The sequence below is a fragment of the Struthio camelus genome, chromosome 3, assembly GCF_040807025.1.
Source record: "Struthio camelus isolate bStrCam1 chromosome 3, bStrCam1.hap1, whole genome shotgun sequence".
Lineage (NCBI taxonomy): Eukaryota > Metazoa > Chordata > Aves > Struthioniformes > Struthionidae > Struthio > Struthio camelus.
The window spans coordinates 100,965,053-100,979,547 of NC_090944.1; the positions used below are offsets into that span (position 1 = coordinate 100,965,053).

Genomic DNA, 14,495 nt, shown 5'->3' on the forward strand with positions numbered 1-14,495 from the left:
AGAGGATTACTTAATTCAGTCACTTTCTTTGAAAAATGTTGACTTTCTGGAAATGGTAAGCATTTTCAACAACAAGTAAGCTGCATATGGTGTTCTTTGCTAAGATTTATTGTTTGCTAAGAGACTCAGTAGAGCATATTCACTGGCTTCAGAAGTCCTAGTAAACTTTCTAATGATTTATCTTCAAATCTTAGTTCTCACGGTCTTTAAAACTCACAGGATTTTTAAAGTCCATTCCTACGTTGTAATGAGCAATGGGAAAAATGTCTTCTTTGCATAAACACAGGAGAATTCTCCAAGCCCTGCAAATACTGATTTTGTTAAGGATAAGTATAAAATTAAAGTTTTTCAATTGTACACATAAAGAGTTTTTAAAAGTGATTTCAAAAGGAAGCCTGCTACCTGGATCCTATCGTATATCTGTAGTCTTTACTTTCAGAAGATGCTCGCTTCTCTTTGGAATGGATAGGTGCTGGCAGTGTCAAAATCTTTACAAAAGTGAGCTTCAATGAGCTTCGAGCTTTTTTTTCAGGAATTCATTGTCACAAAACCTCCTAAATGACATTTGCAGAGCCTATGGCATAGTGAGGACAGAATGACTCCTAGTACTTTGAGGTGAAATAGACTTGCAACTCAAAATAATAGTTTACAAATTTAATTGAGGTGATAATCCTTGAGATACTGATAAACTGTTTGCTCAGAGGAGTTTACTTGCCTCCAAAGTTTATTCTGACCACAGGTTCCTGGAAGAGGTCACTAAAGGCTGTTCTGTCTTTGCAGTGAAAAGCAGTTTTCCTCTATACGGCTATTGCTGCATGCACCCTACACTAGCGACGCACAGGGAATGGTCCGTGGCTTTTCAGAGCACTGAATTGCACCACGGAAGTGAAAACTTACAATAATAAGATTCAGCTTCTCCAATTTTCTACTAGTCAGTGTATAGCTGCCAGTCATTCATTATTCCTTTCTTTCTGAAGATTCGTTAGATTTTCAGCTCAGATGCAGCTGACCCTTTTGAAGGAAGGTTTCTGATTAAAAAAATATTCCTTTCCAGTCCGAATTGTTTTAACTGAGCCCCGATTTTTTCCCTAGAGTTTTTCAAAATCCCTGTGTCTACGAATCCCTGTACACTATGATTGTGTTTTGGCAAATGCTTGCAAACAGATTTAAAAGTCCCAGGCCAAAAAAGATCAAACTCTTCTGGACCACCCCCTAAAAAAAGACCCACCACAATAAACACCGACATTCCCTGAACAGCTCTACTTTGTACTTCCCTCTTCTGCATGCTTTGCTTTCCATAGCACACGTGTTGCGTATTTATTTGTGACATTTTATTCTCTTTGAAACTAGGGAAGAAATGCTCTCTAAGATGGTACCATACGCCTCCTCCTCACTTATCCTAGTGTTAGCAGCTCACTCAGATCTTTTGTGAGGTTTTTGGAGGGTACTCTTGTTTCTGTTTCTATCCCTGATTACCATTAATTGGAAAAAAAATCCTTGCCCCAGTGGTTACGTTTGTGCTGCTAAGCAACATAAAGCCAGAGACCGTTCTTTGGCTGTCAGGCCACATTACACATAGACACACAGATACCTGATTATGCCCATACTCCAAGGCACTTGACCTTGTGTGTCCTCTTGATAGGCGCCACACAGGGAAGCGTGGGACTCAGGATGGTGCAGCCCGTAGAAGAGAGGTTTGCTCTGGGGTGCTCCTCAAGAGTTTAGGAACCCCGGGTGCACCACGGCCAGAGCCACCACGCTGTGGGGTTGCCGTAGCCTCATGAGTGCAGAGCAAACCGAGTCAGCAAAGGAGAAGTGACACTGCAGACTCACACTGTAAGCATCTAGATACCTTGGAATTTCGTACTGATAGCTGTTGAAAGTGCGTACTGATAGCTGCTGACTGTGCGCACTGATAGCTGCTGAATGTACTGATAAGCATCCTGTTGACCATCCTGTCGGCATCCATGCTGTTATCACCTAAGACCATCTGTTCCATTGTCCAGCTATGGTCTGGCACTGATTAATGAACTAAGCCCGGGAAGGATAAAAGACAGTAAGCCGCATACCTCTGTGTGGACTCGGACTCACCGTCAGCTGGCCTGCGGACCCGACAACCCACCCATCAGCGGGGACGCCCCTGATGCCAACTGCCAGAGAGAACCTGAATCCTCTTGGCGCAGCTCGAGCGTGGTGAGAACAATCCGGGGAAAACTATACCGGAGGGGTGGCCCATAAGGACAAGGAAAGGGCGAGAGCGGTCATTATACCGTGCATCCGAGAGCAGTCATTGTACTGTGCTTCCGTGGCTTAACCATAGAGCTCTGATATGTGTGTGTTTTTAATTCTTTACTATGCTTCTTAGCTTTGTTATACTTGTAGATTGTCTGCTGTTAATGGTTTAGTGTTGTCCAGTGTCCGTCATATGTAGAACCGCTTAGATCTAATAAATTCTTACATCTGACAAAGAATGATCTCTCGAGTTCAGTGCAACTAATCCCAGAACACGAAAGAATCCCGGATGCCCCTCTAGTGGTGTGTCACACCTCTGCACCCCATGTGGTTGTAAGGCAAGCCATTATTTTGCTTGTGTTTTCCTTCAGTTTAAAGTATTTGAAATAGTGTGGACATTATTTAGCAGCCTCTCAGGACAGTGTTTTTATAGCAGCAAAGTGGAATTGGGTTGCGTGCTTTCGGTGATGCAAGAGGCAGCTAGGGATTTTGAGATACAAAGCTAAATGGAACAGCATTGAGACAGCGCTCAGCTGGGATTTCACCCCTGGTTTACACAAAGATTCTAAGGGGTCTTGCAGCTGGCTAGGAGTCCTCAAGATATTTAAAAAAATAAAAGTTTATTTTAGTGATAAACCCTACCTCTGCTTCCTTTTTTCCGGAAGCAAACAAGACTAGTCATCCTGCATGGAACACAGACCAGTAAATACGCTCACATGCAACGATTTCAGGTCCTGGTTGATGCAAGAATCAAGGTAATGCCAATCAAAAATCTGGAAGAAATTTTAGGAATTGGAAGATATGCCCTGGATATATTTGTATTTTTTTCTACAGCCTATCTAGAACATTCTACTTAACCTTTACAGATTTCCAAGGACTTCAAAGACGTGTTTGTCTATTCAACAAGCACCATTAATAGGTCCAAGTGACTCTTACTCATTTATTGCTTCTGCCTTAGGCAGGGCAGCCTTTCTCAGTAAGCTGATGTCTTTAGTTTTCACCTGTAGACTATCTCCAATCTGAGCTCCCAGACCATAATTCCGATGATCATTCTTGGGCATTAGTCATACTTGACTTTAGTAGGAGATTTAAAACTTAATCAGAGAGTGATTTGGATTGCATTTCTACAAGATGTTGGAATTCCATTTTTTGTCTTCCTGAAGTTGAAAACTGAATGCCAGTTTTTTTCCAGTCTCCTGAAGGTAAATTCTAACATCCCTCACACCTATGCAGACTGGTTTCTTCCAGCGCAAGGGTTTTTACAGAGTTAATTTTGCATGCTTTCCTCTTTTGGGCTGTTTGGTACTATAAAAAAATCTAGCGCATAGCTGTCAGGTATAGGCAGGTCTGAAACCTGAAAATGGAGAACACAGGTCTGAAAATGGAGAACACAACAAAAGAGAATGTCAGACTGCGATGACGCTCATTACTTTTTTTCACTAGGCTTTGTTTGCAGTCTTTTAAAATAACAGCAAAAGTTTCTGTATCAAGACACTGAGCCTGATTCCTGTCCTTTGCACCATGTGCATGAAAGTTAAGAGGAATTCTATTGATTTCAGTGCAGTTAAATCAGTGCAAGAGAAATTTAAATTGGGTCCATTGTAGGCAAGATATAAGACTGCAACCTGTCAGGCATTTGCGCAGTCCAACAGCTTTCTATGTAGTACAGAATAAATACATGCAAAAAGATCGCTGCAAAGGCGATCCTGTGCAAAGGCAGTCATTGAGAAATTAACATTTAAGAAGTTCCTCATAGCATGAAATAATTCAGAAACTACACTGAGGCGAGGAAAAGATTATATGAAAGGTTAACTCAGAATGCTTTCTATTACATGTGGAAATTCAACAATATTGGTTATATTAGCCCAGATAAATTTGGCTTAAAATGAGCAATACGATGCATAAGAAGAAATATAGTTTAGATGAAACTGAGACTTTGACATTTATCTGCTGCCCTTGCAACCGCTCATTTTTTCAGGTCAGTGAATTCTTATCATCTCTCACTAACAGGTGGAAACCAGATTAACATCTGGAAGGAAGAGACTCTTTAAGGTGTTTCCTTCTGACTGGTACTGCTAATGAGACTCTCGGACTTCCCTACAGTGCCAGGGATTTCAGGTGTGTTGTAGAATGTGCTCTCTGTTATTTTCACTGTAGGTTGTCTTCTGAGCTCTGGCCTGCATGTGCTACTTAAGAATAGCTATAATATATTCCACAAAATTTCTTACTAGGAAATTTAGCATGAGTTTGTTAATAAAGGGTCAGTTTGTGCAAGAATTGCCTTTGTAATTGGATTTTTAATGAAAATTTTAGGGACCAGGAAAAAAAAAAGGATATGAAAGGGTGAGAAATTTCTTCCACTTTACTTTCCTTTCAGCAAAAAAATGTAAACTTGAGGACATTGAGACACGTTTCAAATTCTTTTGTTTTTCACAAATTTTTCATGTTAAGGTAAGAATCTAACCGCTTTCCCCAAACAATCTGAAACCTGATGGAAGGACTTTGTGCCAACAAGTGCTGTGCTTTCCAAGTATATCAGATGATCTGGCAAGATATACTGTTTGTCCACTAAAATTATCTATCTGAAAAAAACATGAGACCATTTTATTTCATGAATGCTCAATGAATGTTTTAAATTTTTTATTAAAAGTGAATTTTCATTTGGAAAGTTCTTATTCATTTTTAAATGTTCAGAAACATTTTAAATGGCTGAAATTGGAAGCAAAAGATTCCATTGAAAAGAAAGATTTTATTTTTATCACACATAAATAATATGTATTTACTTGTCATTCTCCTGGTTTTGAAAATCTCCCTTTTTGCTTCACTGAGCTGATTTTTTTTAAATTTCTCAGTAAACCAAAAAATCCATAATTTGCCCAAGCATTCTTTTTTAACCTTCATTCTTTCCTATAGCCCTCTTTTTGTGTTCAAATGATAGGAATTAAAGCTCTTTTCTGCTGGCTGTTTTCAAATCCCTGTGTAATGTAGTCTGTTATTTAACTCCGCAGTGTTCACTCACTGACACATGCATAAGAGCTTTTTGTGAGATTTCTTTTTCACTCTTCTGTGTCTCTGATGATGTACCTGATGGCCCCGGTATTAAGTAATTAAGTAATTAAGTATTAAACTTAATACAAAACCTGCCTTTGATTTCAAAAGGACTGGGGTTTGGCTCATCATTGATATGGTCTGATCAGCCTGATGGTGTGCAGCAGTATGGTGCTAAGTGTACGGACTGGAAGGAAACCGCTTTTCAGTAGGATGATGTTGTACGTTGTCACTTCCATACCATTGTTCAAAACTCATTAAGAAGGGAGTGAATTTGTCAGCATTTCTTCTTTTGTTAGCACCGCTCTGTATGCTGTCAGCAGTGAATCGTCTAGCAGCTGAACAAATGCTGAAAAATGGTGTGATCAAACTGTAAAGTCAAATGTGGATTTATAGCCATACCAGTTGTATTAAAATCAATGGGACTGCACAGTTGAATGCCCATTAAACCACGTTACAGTGTGAGCCTCAGGGACTATTAATGTGTTGCTATGCTGTAGCAAATACAATTAAAAAAGGAATCCCACCAACTTCTTTTGGATCAGACTGCAGGAATTTGTGGAAGACCTTAAGCAACAGAGATCAGCTACATCAACAGAACGCTGAAAATTAAGGGACAAAGGTTTTGCCTTAACGTAGCTATGGCTTCTTGTGAGATGTTAGACACTTGCATATCTCTCCAGGCCTCAGATTTTAGTATACTTTAGTAAGTATATTTCTAAAACATTGATATATTTGTAAAATGCCTGAGATGTATGAGGCTAAACAGTGTAAGGAGTGTGGAGAGCCCATCGTGTCCCATTGTGGTTGATGATCAAAAAAATGATGTGAAAATTGGTGGCAGAAAGTATTCGGAAACACAGAAGCACAAAGAAAGTAATGGGATGGGACAACAACAAGAAATGAAGAAATAGCTGAGGAAAAGAAAGTTCTGTGTTTTCAGGAGACAGCATAAGGCTTGCAGACTTTCATTTAGCTTAGAATTCAGCTCTCTTCAAAGAGAAACTTTCATTTAGCCTTGAAAGCATCTTCTCTGGCCTTTTGAGTAAAGCATGCCTTAGATTGTCTAGTAAATGCAATTTTTCTCTTTTATGAGTGAGCTTATGTTTCAAAAGAGGGCCTCAACTGAGACTGCATGAAGTTACATTCTTCTATAAGTAGTGAGGATTCAAGGATCCTGGTCTGTTCCTTTTATTTCTATAAATGTTTCCTTTCCAAATGTCTTCGAACATCTCCACCACTGCTTACAGCAGTCATTAATGACACTATCATAGAAGCAAAATCTTGTCAAAAAAGCCTGTTATTTAATCCTAACTTCCAAAATTATCCTTAAACTGACCATTTTTTATCTGTGAAAATTTTTTTTTTATCCTTTCTGTGGTGTGGTTCTGTAATTGGGTATTGTTTCTGAAAACATTATTTAAATTTTAGAGGGTAATTTTTTGAAGCTTTATCAAAATCTTGACTTCTTAACTCAGATTTTTGTCTATTTCAGCAAAATAAGAGCATTTCCGTTCTTTATGTTGAATCTTAAAGGATTTAACATGATCTAATCCAACTCATCTAAAGTCAACCAGTAATTTTACTTTTGCAGATGAGAATCATAAATCCATTCCCTGGATGGAAGATATGCATAATGAAATTAAATGGATAAGACCCAGAAAATGAAATAAACCACCAAGCCTGTAGGCCAAAAGAAGCTTGGCAGAATCAGCATAGTCAGAAAAAAAAGTCTGTGTATAGTCCACAAAGTATGTTAAGAAATTGCTTAAAATGACAGTGCCATGACAGCAGGATCATTATCTATCATATAATCCCTCCAAGAAATTTCTGTTCCTGTGGAGTTTCTTCACTGAAATCTAGACCCCAGGAAGCAAGTAATGATTAAAACAGTTTCCTTGCTGCTGGCAACATTATCAGTATATTATCCTCTTCACTGCACAAGGTTATCGCATAATGGGATAGTTTCTGGGTGGTTGCTTAACTTATTCCAGCAAAACTGTTTACTTACCTGGGGAGCCTCCCAGCTTTTACCTGGCCAGGCAGGTGAGCGAGGAGATGCTTTTATTGGCTTAGCATCTACTCTTCAGCTTTGGAGAGAGAGAAAAGGTGGGTGTTTTGGTGCCTCTCCTGGTGATCAGATCATGAGGAATGGGCTCAGAGAGGTTAGGAAGGGGAAAGAAGTTTTCCATCAATACATCACATGCAGATGTTTTTACAGAGCAAACCGCAAAATCTTGTCCTTGGAAATGGACTGAAAATGTAGGTAGCTAAGATAGGAAGTATTCTTCTGCCTCTACATGGAAATTAATTGCAATAATCAGTCTTGAAAATGGTAAAGACCTTTCTTTCTTTCCCTCCTTTTGTTAAATAAAGTGTAATCCCTGATAATTCTGCAAATACCCAAGAGGATTTCAGTGATATTTGGAGTGATCTGCAATCAGATAATTAATGAATTGAAATTTAGTAGATCACATATCTTCTGGCCCTGAGGCTTTCCAAGTAATATGGATTCATCGTATTCCTTAGTTAATAGTATATTTACAGGATTTGCACATGAGCCTTAACAATAGTATACATCAGGAAATGATGGCTTGTCTGAATTTCATGCCCAAAGGTAGCAGAGGCCGTTCAGATTCATGCCATCTCTTAAAGTACTGAACAGTGTCCCCATTTGTGTAATTAGATATGGTAACAGAGATTTCAACCAAATCTTTTTTTGTAGAGCTTTCAGGGAGGCCTATGAAAAATAACCAACACTATTAAGTAAGCCTGTCTTTATCTTGGTTCACCGAAGAAATCATGTTATGTTCTTATTTCTTTGTCAAAAGGATTTGTATTATGTATTTGGTTTAGATTCCATTCCACTTTTTATCAGTTCTCTTAATTTTGATAGTCATTTGACTAAGAGGCACGACATGCTTCCAACTGAATTGTCTTCTTCAGAGAAGCAATGCTGAATGAATGCCATATATTGGTAGATCTTTCTTAAAGATTATCTTTTCTCAGGTTCTGTTTTTCTCAGCAGAGTTTGCTCATTTCAGCTGCGAATAACTCGTTCTAATTTTATGACCTGCAACTCTTCTCTTTCACTGCACCCCGCCCTGTGAACATACTTACTTACCCATATTTAGTTTAAGAATAGCTGTGGCTATAGTTTTGAGGTTCTTCAGTGGCAACAAACAGTATTCTGGTTAGATGTCTGGATTAACCTCAGAAAAAGAAGTAAAATACTTTTATTTTGAAGTGTATGTTTTAATTGGGTAAAAATCCTTAGACTTACTGGTATGTGTTAGAATTCATCAAATTTCAGACAAGCATCTAAATTATTTTAATGCATTTCATGCAATTTTTTTGTCTTAAATTAGGATAGGTGAACCCTTTGGGAGAGTGAGTATGCACTTCTCAAAAAATCTATTGTGTACAGAAAAACTGGGAAGGAGTCTTTGCTATGATTAACATCTTTTTTATTCATTACCCACCACCCTCAAGTCATGTAACTTGTCAAAGAAAGTGGAAATGAGTTACAAAAACTGTATCATTACAGAATATGGAGGGAATTAGACAGATCTTTACTTTACTAGAAGCCCAGTAAGGGACTGAACGGAAAATGGGAAAATACAAAAATGAACAGCAAAGCTTTGGAGAACTTTTCCAAGCTAGCTATTTTGCGTTTTTGCACAGAAAATGCTGAGTTTCTAAGTAGTGAATTTACTGAGAAAAGATAACTTGATAAAGGATAATGGACTTTTTGGAGATCAAACTTATCCAGCTGGCCCCATCAAATGGTTTATGAAATGAATGTTCTGTCTATGTGTTAATAGAAAGACTTTGTTATTTGCATAATTAAAAAAGACATATTCATTTTGCTTGGTTTCAACTGTAGACAAAAATGCTGAAGAAACAAAGTTTATAATGCCCTTTTGTAGTTTTACATTATCTGTAAAGGTCGATGGAAATTAGCACAATCATCACTATCCTCTTTCCTGTTAGCAGCATTATAGCTTTTGTCATCATCTAGTTCTTTCTAGACAAACTATGTGATTTGCCATCCCATCAAAACAGGCAGCGTGCAGACTTACCATAATATGAAATCTTTGATTCCCATATCTGAATACTGCATTATGACATCATGGCTTAAAGGGTGCTGTAAAAATAAGCCAAAAGGCATTTTAAAAGACTGTCTCCTGTCCCCCCTCAAATAAGTTCCTTTATCATTCCAGTTCCTGCCAAGATCTCCAGATTAGCACAGCCATATAATTAAAGAAAGTGCAGACTTACTTCTGATAGTACTTCTCAGGCCATCGAGGTTAAGCATGCCCAAACAGCTCTGTAGGACTAATCACAGTAGGTAACAAGATGCTGAGGATGAATAAAACAAAGAAAGGGAAGGGAGGCATGCAATGGGCAAAGCATGTTCTTGTAGAGAACAATTATTTGCGCGGTTCATATGTATAATATGTAGCTCAGCCATCCATTACTTGTTTGTCACCATAGTTTGCATGTAATCTATTTCTTTTCTGTAGAAGAGTGACACTGCAGTTCCGCTGACCTTAACTGAAACATTCACAAACATTGACATACTCGCACTTAGAAAATATCAGAAATATCCTTAGGATATTCAGAGGGAACTGCTTGTTTTAACAAAGGAAATTAACAAATCTTTCCAACAAGTTTTCCTCTTTCTCCTAACACTCCCTCCTGCCATTGCATAAAGTCTGTGAATTTTATAGAATTTTCGGAATTTCACCTGATAAAAAGAATTTTCTTTTTCGTTGGAACAAACTTTAATTCACTCAATGATTTATATACACTAATTTTCCCTCTGGTTTTCTTTGGTGGGCAGGCACCCGTGGAGAGACTCCAGGACAAACAGCAACAGCAGAAAAAGGAACATCTGATAGAAACAGTGGAAATCAATCCAAATAGAGTTGTCTCTTGGCCAGAAAAACATTTTGCCTATCACTCATAGCTAAAACAGTATTTCTAGGAGTGACTTAAAAGGAAGAAACAGATGACGGTGAATACCAGTGGATAGTCACATAATTTTCTAAGGAGGTGGGAGAGGGGAGAATGTTAATTCCTAAAGTGGTTGGACTGAAAGAAGATAAGCCCTCACACACTTGGATGGCAGCTCAAATCTGCAAGTGCCCTTTGCTAGCCTAAATACTCTTTCGTAAAGGATAACCATTCCACTGTGCATATTACCTGAAAGTATGCCAGTTTTCCTGCGGTGTCATGTTTGCCTATTCTTATTACATCAAAAATTCATAATTTCATGATAGCAAACATTATACAATGAATGAGTGAAATTTGCTGGCCTTTCAAAGCACAGTGTCTATATGACTATGATAAAAAAGCTCTTCAGCAGAAGGAATGGTGCTGCAAAATTGGGCCACCAGAGAAAATTAGAACAGGAGAGTTGAACAGGAAAAGGGATTTTTGAATAAATATGGTTAATAAAGTAAATTTAATAGTGTTTTTCAATAAAAATGATACACTATCTAATGTAGCCAGGAGGAATAATCAGAAGATAGTGGAATATGGGCTATACTGGCAGCTTAAAGTTCTTGGAGCTCAAAGCTTGGGTCCATTCAGTGGTGCAGAAGCTCTCCTTATGTGGTTAAATAAGAAGATTAATTCCTTATACCTGGATTACCAATGGAAGCATATGTGGGACCTCAGCAGTATCTAACTGCCAGGAGTTAGAAAAGCTCTTAGGACCCTTGTTGACAGTGAGTATCCCAAAAGAGAGGAAAATCAGTAGAATGCCCACACACATTGGCTTGGAGGAGAATGTGGGGGGTGTCCAGGGCCTCTCGCTGAGGCTGGGACAGACGATCTTCTAGCTGGAAAGAGGTGTGCAGCTGTTGAGGGCCTGTGTGGCCAAGTGAAGGAGCTGCAGGAGGAGGTCAGCAGACCGCACAACGTCAGAGATGACGCAAAATAGATTGACTGGATCTTCTCTGAAACCCTGCAGCTTCAAAAGCCCAAACCTGTGCCTGCAGTCTGTAGGTTTGCTGCTTGCCGGGGGCTCACATGTGGGATGCTGTAGAGAGGCTGCCGAGGCTTGCCTGGCCCTTGGACTATTACCCTCTGTTGCTCTTCCACTTGGGCACCAATAGTACTGCCAGGGGAGACCAGGAAAGCATCATGCATGACTGCATGGCTCTGGAGAAGACGGTCAAGGGCATAGGGGCCAAGGTGGTGTCCTCCTTGATCTTGCTGGTGAGGGAGAAGGGCTTGAGGAGGACCGAGTTGATCCTGTGGGTCAACAAGTAGTTGTACAGATGGTGATGGCAACAAGGCTTTGGTTCCTATGACCATGGGACCCTCTCTGAGGATTGACAGCTTGGTAGAGATGGAATCCACCTGACTAAGTAGAACCTCAGAAGGCTGGAGACATGGGCAGAGAGGAACCTTATGAAGTGTTAAAAAGGGAAATGCGAAGTCTTTGAACTTTGAATCCAGTAGCACATATCTAGAGTATTGGCAATGAGCTCTTCACAATCAGTTCACAGATTTGGGGGAAAAAAAGGCAAAATCTCCCCAACTCAACGTGAATGCAAAATTTAAGGAAATGATAAACTTTTGTCAGAAGGGATAAACTTTTTGTCAGAGCTGGGATTAGTTAAATAAATTACTTGTGACTTACACAGCTGAAGCCCACCACACTCACCTCTGCTGTAAATGCCACTTAAACATCATCCAATGGGTTTATTTTGCTATTTCATGGGAGCAAGTGAAAAACAAGATATTTGCCTAGGGAAAATTTGTCAGTAATAAAGTTGTTATGGAAGCTCATGATTCCTTTTCTGAAAAAAAAATTTTTGTGTGCCGCATTGATAACAGTCTTAGAAGCTTTGTGTCAAGACTAATTGTATTGCCGAAACACATGCAATGTATCTTGAGAATGTTAGGTTATGTCATTAAAGGCTAATCATGGTGGACACAGAGACTCCATGAGGATCAGAAAAACTAGGATGGATGGAGGAACCATAGTAACCTAGTCTGTGAAAATGGAGCAGTGTTAATTGCAGTTATGAATATTACGACAATTGCACTTCGTCTTTTTTTCTGCTCGTGCAGGATTATTTTTTTTTCCAGGGCAAGGAAGGAATGAATTGGAGACTAGAAAGCTTTCAAAAAGCAGAGTATTCCTGTTCTAGGACAAAGCATTACAGATCAATCATTAAAAATGAAAGCCTTGCAAACAGTCTTCATACGTTCTAGGTCTATGAAGGATTACTTATCAGTTGTGCGGGGTCTTGGGAGGTGCAGATGCAAGTTTGTCAGTTTTCTAGCTTTTAGCTGTGCATATGTGAGTTGAGCAGAGATGCTTCTTTCATCCTTTATCTTCTTTGTTGGCACAAGAGCAAGCCAGTAAAAGAAATTTTCTGCAGAGAGTGAGACTTTCTCCAGACTTGTTTGGATTTCCTGTGATTTTGCACTGGGGAGGCAGTAACACACCAGTGCGTAATGTTCATAGCATTGATCCAAAAAACTTTTTGAATATTCTGTGTGTCCATAGTGCCTGCCACATCTCAGCACCTAATAAGCTTTGAAGTTTCCATGCTTCCAAGAATGCACATCTGTCACATTGCGCACAGCTTTTTTTATTATCTCTTGCATGACGAGAGTAAAGACTTTCAATTGCTTGCTACACATTTGGGTCTGGCAACCAAACTTCAGCATCACAAATGTGATATTTGCGCACAGCAGATGGCAAAATCTTTGAACAATCAATTTTATATCCATGACCATTTGGGAGCAAAAGAATTCTCATGGGGAAAGAAATGGTTGCACACCAAAGGCAACATATAAAATAAGGGCAAATGCTTAAATGATTTCTTAATTAAATCAAAACAAACATTTACCTACTATATGCCACAGGGAAAGCTCTCTTCAATTAAGATGAGCTTCTAAAATACACTGCAACATGTTTAATTCAAAGCTATACTGTACATTTTATCTTCTAGAATGCTTGCTTTTCATAAAAGGAGTACACAGAGAAAGAGATGGCTTGCTCATACACGGTGGGAAAAGGAAGCCACCTAGAACTGTTGGCACAATAGATAGAAAAGTGCTTTTTGTAGCTCTAGGGTGAGATTACTTTTACACACCGGTGAAAAGAAGACATAATATGTAGAGCATTATCAGAGGAAGGAAAGTGAGAAATGGATGGCATAGGTCAATCAGTGGTAGAAGGCAAACCAATATGTCAGATTGTATGACTCGACTAACAGGGAGATTTTCTTTTTACTATAACACCTAACACCAAAGAAAATGCCATGGAAAGAAATATTCTTTTTCTGGGTTGCACATCATTTTTTGATAGCTCTGATTTTGGATAGACAGTACACTTTCCAGTGCTTAATAAATGATGAAAAGCAATAGCTATTACTGAGCACAGATTCTGCTTTGAAATCCAGATTAATGTTGCATTTATCTACACAAAGAATATTTAGGCACTGAACTGAAACAGCTATGAGCATTTTTTAGCTTAAATAATTTGAAAGAAATTGATAAGGATGAGAGAGACTGTGGCTTTGGACAGGACCAGGGAAGCCTTGCAGCTTTGAAGATTTGTCTGAAAACCAAAGAGATTTGGTGTGAAGTTCTGGCCTCCACAAAAATCAGTGCAATTTTTCCTGTTGACATCGGTAGGGCTTGAATTTTTACTTTCCTGAGGACTTTCACAGTAGATTCCTGTATGTGAAACAAATAGATATATCCTGCTTTGAAAAAGTAAAATAAAATGAAAGTGACTACAGATCTGAACATGACTGGCATACATTGCAAAAATGATTCATGTGACATGTTTATTGATGTGTTGAGAAGGGAAGGTTTTTGTATTTTTGATCTTATCTTGGTTATTGCTGTGTAAAGAGAAAGGTTGAATAAAAAGCTACCAGCCTGTACCCCAACACTATTATTTTGTGCTCTGCTCCTTTGAAATGACTATGATACAGTTTCCATCATCCTTCAAATAATTGAAATGATGTCTTTCCATGATGTCTTTGAATGGCACAGGTTTTTGTAAGCCTCTAACAAACAGATATGAATAGAAGCTAATTAGACAAATCTGTGCCTTTTGGAGCACTGCAGACATTACTTCCCTAGTGGGCACTAGTTCTGAATACAGAAGGAGAAAAAAGAGAGCTCAAAGTATATTTATTTTAAATATGTGGTGATATACTTGGGATTTTAAAAAG

The 14,495-nt window shown here is 38.7% G+C and overlaps 1 long non-coding RNA gene across 1 annotated transcript; it reads left to right on the forward strand.

Moving 5' to 3' along the window:
- The first annotated feature begins 1,802 nt into the window (after positions 1–1,802).
- LOC138066818 (uncharacterized) lies at positions 1,803–14,213 on the forward strand. Its single transcript, XR_011140326.1, has 3 exons — positions 1,803–2,193; positions 4,243–4,350; positions 10,127–14,213. It is a non-coding gene; the product is annotated as an uncharacterized lncRNA (long non-coding RNA).
- The last annotated feature ends 282 nt before the right edge of the window (positions 14,214–14,495 follow it).